Here is a 6,946-nt window from a genome sequence, read left to right as displayed (position 1 = left end):
ATCTCCTATATTGGCAGGAGGATTCTTTACAACTGCTGCCACCTGGGAGGCTCAAATACCGCGGGCAGGGTGCAAAGATCATGGGCAGGGAGGCTCAGAAGCACTACCTGGCCATAAGCCAGCTGACCCCCATGGCTTATGGCGCTCTTCCCACTGCCAACATTAGGCACAAGATGCCTAGCACAAAGGATGACTCCTTGGGATTCTTGTGGGTTGAAGCCTCTGAGGATACCACCGAAGTTCTGTGTACTTAATCCAGAAGAATAAGAGAAAAAATTATCAGCCCAAACCACGGTGATCCAACAAATCCTTTGAACAAAGTTACTAATACATCACTGCCTGCTTGAACCTTACACCTCTTCCCAGTGCTTCACTCTCCCCTCCCCAATCCTCTGGAATGCTTCACTGGCCTCTGGCTCTAGCTGATTAGCCCCATTCTTGAGCTTCCTCAGCTAACTTGTCAGACCCTTCCTTGTGCTCCGGACCTGCTCCCAGAGTATCTTCAGCTCTCCTAGAAGACTTGCCTGATAGTGTCTCTCCATGCTCTGAAAGCATCCTGGCTCCCCGGGATCCTCCCATGGTGCCCTGAGGCTACTTTTCCCCCAACTCCTCCCTCCTCAGGGCACAAATGCCCTCCAGCCCTCCTGTCTTGCTGGATGGCTTCAGCATCGGCTTGGTAGGCTCATCCAATTCTCTGGACCCTCATTTCTAATAACCAGTTCCTCCTCTCCAGTTCAGCCACTCACTGTATTGAGTGTTCTTTGAGGCTGGGGACTGTGTCTCCGTGACTCTGTGGCTCACTTTTTTTGAGTGCTTACAATTAAGGAAACATGTACTAAATGCCTGGCATTGTGCTAAGCATCTTCCATGCGTTATCTCATTTACTTCTTACAGCAATTCTGTGAGATAAGAACTCTCAGTCTGCATTCTACAGATGAAGTCTCAGAGAGAGAAGTTAAGTAATTTCTAAGTGTGCAGCCAAGATTCAAAGCTGATTCAGAGCCAGGCAATCAAGCCACGAAGCCCAGGCTGGGAGCTCTCGGCAATAATTATATATGCTCTGCTCAGACACTCGGTCGTTTCTGACTCTTTGTGACCCCATGGACTGTAGCCCACCAGACTCCTTTGTCCATGGGATTTTCCAGGCAAGAATACTGGAGTGAGTTGTCATTTCTTTCTCCCAACCCAGGGATCAAACCTGGGTCTTCTGTGTTGCAGGGGGATTCTTTACCAACTGAGCCACCAGGGAAACCATCATTAATTGCCTCCTCTGGTATTTCCCCAGTGGCTGGTTCAGCACCTATCATTGGTGCATGCTCAATTATTGTTTCTTGCTTAAAGAAATTAAAGTTAAAAAGCATTAAATGATGTAAAATGGAAATTAGAAGTCTCATCCCTTCAACCTCCTATCCCCTATCAGTTTCTTATGCTTTCCTCCAGAAAATGTTTGGAGGTACTTACCTGCACTGATATATGCCTTTAAAGCAGAATCCATGCCATTCACATAGCTCTGCACCTTCTACTTCCATTAATATGTCTTGGAGAACTTTCCAAAGCAGCCCATATGTCCAAACGTCTACCTCACTCGTCGTCCTGGTGTTCCCCTTCATGAGATGTTCAGTGAAGACCCACCAGTATTGTTTTGTAAGAGTGGTTTACAGCCTGTCCCTGTTTTAATTTGGTGGTGTCCCTCCATATTTGTTAGGCAGTATTTAGAATTTGGAGAAGGCAATGGCACCCCACTCTAGTACTTTTGCCTGGAAAATCCCATGGATGGAGGAGCCTGGTGGGCTGCAGTCCATGGGGTCGCGAAGAGTCGGACACGACTGAGCGACTTCACTTTCACTTTTCACTTTCATGCATTGGAGAAGGAAATGGCAACCCACTCCAGTGTTCTTGCCTGGAGAATCCCAGGGACAGGGGAGCCTGGTGGGCTGCCGTCTATGGGGTTGCACAGAGCCGGACACGACTGAAGCGACTTAGCAGTAGCAGCATTTTGAATTTAACCTACTTTAGATGGATCTTACAACTACCTCCTTTAAAGAAAATGGCTTAAAAGCAGAGGCGTTACTTTGCTAACAAAGATCCTTATAGTCAAAGCTATGGTTTTTCTAGTAGTCATGTACGGATGTGAGAGTTGGCCCATAAAGAAGACTGAGCACCGAAGAATTAATGCTTTTGAACTGTGTGTGGTGCTGGAGAAGACTCTTGAAAGTCCCTTGGACTGCAAGGAGATCAAACCTGTGAATCCTAAAGGAAATGAATCCTGAATATTCATTGGAAGGACTGAAGCTCCAATACTTTGGCCACCTGATGTGAAGAGCCAACTCATTAAAAAGACCCTGATGCTGAAAGAGACTGAGGGCATAAGGAGAAGGGATAGACAGAGGATGAGATGGTTGGATGGCATGATTGACTCAATGGACATGAGTTTGAGCAAACTCCAGGAGATAGCGAAGGACAGGGAAGCCTGGCGTGCTTCAGTCCATGGGGTCACTAAGTCTGGGACAGGACTTAGTGACTGAGCAACCACAAGTAAATTTCTAGCTGGGATTTTCTGGATCAAAGAGGACATACCTTTAAACATGTGATTCTGACAAATGATTCTTCAAGAGGATGCCCCAGTTTATACCACTAGCAGGTTCATGTCAGATGCCTATTTTCCTTCCCTTTTGCTAAAAGCTGGATGTGTTCAAGTTTTCTTATTTACTGATCTTAAAAGCACAGAACGATATCTCAAACGTGTTTCGGTTTGTTTTCCTTGATGAATGAATACCTAATCACATGTCATGTTAATTTTTTCGTTTTGTGAACTTCCTGTTCTGACCTTTTGCCCATTTTGCTCTTTTTAAAAAAATGGATGTGTCTGAGCTCTTTGTGATTAAAGATATTAATTTTCACCCCAGGTGTTGCAAATGGTGGTTTCTTTGTTAAAATTATCTCTTCTGTTGGATCTATGATAGCGCTCTGTCCTGACTTTCTTCCTTTATCTTCTGCATTTTCAAAGGATGTCTGTCTATTTCTCATCTCATCCTTTGAATATTGTTTTTTACCCCCTCAGGTTCCTAATTCAGTCCTCTTCTTTTCCTCGCACACATTCTTCATGGGCTGCCATATCCACTCCTGTGCCTTTAGTTGTAATGGATCGTTACAGCTGTTACTGCCTGTTTAATAGTTCTGTAAATAAGAGCTATACTTGCCGGCTTGTAAGAATTGTGTGGGATTGGCCACTGGACAGGGAAAAACTGGAAACTCAGACTTGGCCCTTGCCCAGAGTTACTTTTTCCTACAGCAGTGATTTGTTTGACGTGAGTGAATGATTTAAGATAGGTCACTTAAGTCAGAGAAGGAGAAATATCATATGGCATCCCTTATATGTGGAATCTAAAAAGAAATGATACAAAGGAATTGACAAAACAGAAACAAACTCACAGACATAGAGAATGAATTTATGGTTGCCAGGGGGAAGGTTGGATGAAGGAATAATTAGGGAGTTTGATATAGAGTTTGCTATATTTAAAATGGATAACCAGCAGGGACCTACTGTATAGCACATGGGACTTTTCTCAATGTTCTGTGGCAGACTGGAAGGGAGGGGAGTTTGCAGGAGAATGGATACATGTATATATATGGCTGAGAACCTTCGTTGTTCATCTGAAATTATCACAACATTGTTAATCAACTGTACTCTAATACCAAATAAAAAGTTAAAAAAAAAAGATAGGTCACTTAAGATCATCTTCAGAATTTCTCTTGGGATTATCAGGAAAAAGTTCCTTTCTTCACAAGTCTTGGTTCCTGTACAGAGGATGTGGTCCTGAAATGACCATCATTGGTACCATGATGCTGCGGGTGACATCATGTAAAGCTGAATGACAGGAATGAAGACATGTCCTGGATCCAAGATTTGAATCCCTTTATTCAGAATCTTCCTTCAACCTTTTGAACTTCCTGTTTTCATTAGCCAACAGATTTCCATTTTGATTTAACAAGTTAGGATGTGACATTATGGGCTGCATTGCATTCCCCCCAAACCACAATGTTGACTTTCTACCTCTTTATACCTCAGAATGTGACTATTTGGTCATTACAGAGGTAATTAAGGTGAATTAGGTTCTTAGGACAAAGGAGCCCTAATCCAAAATGACTAAAGCCTTTATGAGAAAAGATTAGGACACAGACACACACATGCAAAGGAAAGACCATGGGAAGACAGGGAGAAGACAGTCATCTAAGCCCAGGAGAGAAGCCCTCAGAGGTTACTAACGCCACTGACACTTTGGTCTTGGACATCTAACACCCAGAACTACGAAGAAATAAATTTCTGTGGTTGAAACCACTCAGTCTGTATTGAGTTGGCCAAAAAGTTCATTTGGGTTTTGCTGTACCATCATATGGAAAAACCCAAACAACCTTTTTGGCCAACCCAGTACTTTGGCAGCCCTAGCAAACACACACAGGTAGGATTTTATCCATTGCAAAAGAAAGATTAAGTGCTGGTAACTCCCTGTGAGGGACAAGGAGGCCTGGCATGCTGCAGTCCATGGAGATGCAAAGAGTCAGACATGACTTAGCAGCTGAACAACAACAGCAACTCCTATCCAGTTCACTCATATGAGGTCCTGGCCCAGCCACCAGCTCCTACTGAATATTTATTTCCTCTTCATTTTCATACAAGTCACCTTCAACACATATCTAAGCATCTCATCATTATCCTCTTAAAATCCACTTCTCCTCCATATTCCCATGACCCATTGTCTAAGCCAAGAACCAGAGGTTCTTCTACTGAAGGACCAAGTCAGGCCATGGCAATTCTTTACTCTTTGTCCTGCTGGCAACACCAAGAGTCAGACCACCATCATCCCTCCCTTGGATTTTTGCAGTTGGCTCCTAACTGAACTCCCTGGCTCTTTTTGTCACTTCTAATCCTCTCTCTGCCCCATAATGATTTTATATTGATAGAAGAGCAAATGTCATCATGACACTGATTTTAACACTTTAGTCACTCCCACTGCTCTTAGGATAAAGTGTAACCTCCATAGCATGGTGTAGGGGATCCCAGGAGAGGCAGCTCATCTTGTTAGCCAGCCTAGTCTCTACTCCGTGCTGGCTCTGCTCTCAGTGTTTCCACGAAATCTAGGCCTTCTGATGTCCTCTTCGTGATTCTAACCCACTTATGCTAATTATTAGTATTTTCTTTTAATTGATTCAACTTTTAAATTCCATTGTTTGGAAGGAAAATCATATAGCATTATTACTAAGTATATACATATATATACTTAATTATATGATCATATGATAATTATATGATTATTATGATTGTATGATTTATATATCACTGCCATAGAAGGTACACAATTTAATTTTGTTCATTAATATTGCTGAAAAAATTGTTGCCTTCAATAATGTTAAATTTCAAAAAGATTAAAAATAAAAACATAAATAATGTAATATAAGTAACTGTAAACTTAATTCCATTAGCAAAGATTGAAACCTGAAAATAAATTCCTCAGTAAAAAGAACGGCATGACTTATGATCAGTTTAATAACAAAGTGATGTTCAGTATAATGATGTTTATTTTTAAATCAAGATTAATAACAACACTGTAAAATAAATAAATGGAACACTGTAAATTAACTATAATTGAACTTTAAAAAATTAAGGAGAGGGAGGTTTAAGAGGAAAGATATCTGTTTATATCTATCTATCTGTATATATATATAGATATGATTGTGGCTGATTCGTGTTGTATGGCAGAAACCAACACAACATTGTAAAGCAATTATCCTCCAATTAAAAATAAATAAGATTCAGACAAAATTATATATTAGTAGGAGAAGGCAATGACAACCCACTCCAATACTCTTGCCTGGAAAATCCCATGGACGGAGGAGTCTGGTAGGCTGCAGTCCATGGGGTCGCTAAGAGTCGGACATGACTGAGCAACTTCACTTTCACTTTTCACTTTCATGCATTGGAGAAGGAAATGGCAACCCACTCCAATGTTCTTGCCTGGAGAATCCCAGGGACAGCGGAGCCTGGTGGGCTGCCGTCTGTGGGGTCGCACAGAGTCGGACCCAACTGAAGCGACTTAGCAGCAGCAGCATATATTAGTAGGGCTCCCCTGATGGCTCAGTAGGTAAATAATCCGCCTGCAATGCAGGAGACACAGGAGACTCGGGTTCCATCCCTGAGTCAGGAAGATCCCCTAGAGGAGGAAATGGCAACCTACTCCAATAGTCTTGCCTGAAAAATCCCATGGACAGAGGAGCCTCATTGGCTACAGTCCAAAGGGTTGCAAAGAGTCAGACACAACTAAGCGTGCTAGCACCCTACATTAAACACCACACTTGTTTTACAGTAATAAAACAAATTTTGTTTTTTGAATTTTTTTTAACCAGCATGAAGAATTGCAGCTTACATGTGTTAGCATGGGAATGGAAAATGGTATTTAATTGACCCATTTGATAGGTTTGGCTAACTTATATTCAAAAATGTTTGATTTAAGAAGCCATCTGAAGTAATTGTTAGAATCTATTATAAATTTGTGAAGGCATAATCCAAAAAGGAATAGAGAAACGATTTCTTGGGCTCTGACCACTGTTGGATTATGCTTATAAAATCCTTTTTATCAACACCGACAAATGTTTCTTCATCCCTGCAAAATACTTTCAGCAAGTATTTTGGGTAAGTTTATAAACAGGCTCATCTATAAATTCAAGAAATACTTATTAAGCATGACAGATCCTGATTCCGGCTCCAGATAAACTTTATAAACTATAAATTTTGGCTCCCATGTAGCTTCAAATGATGAGAATTTTTCCACCCAGATGACCAAGAGACCCAGGGGACCCAGACTACGAGTTTATAATCCCCAAGGTCAGTTTATCTGGCTTGGGAATTCTGAAACAAGCTTGTCCTTTAAGGATAAATTAGGCTTTCAAA

The sequence above is a fragment of the Bubalus bubalis genome, chromosome 12 (assembly GCF_019923935.1).
Source record: "Bubalus bubalis isolate 160015118507 breed Murrah chromosome 12, NDDB_SH_1, whole genome shotgun sequence".
NCBI classification, from domain to species: domain Eukaryota; kingdom Metazoa; phylum Chordata; class Mammalia; order Artiodactyla; family Bovidae; genus Bubalus; species Bubalus bubalis.
The sequence above is the reverse complement of the archived record's forward strand: the minus strand, read 5'-3'. Positions refer to the sequence as shown.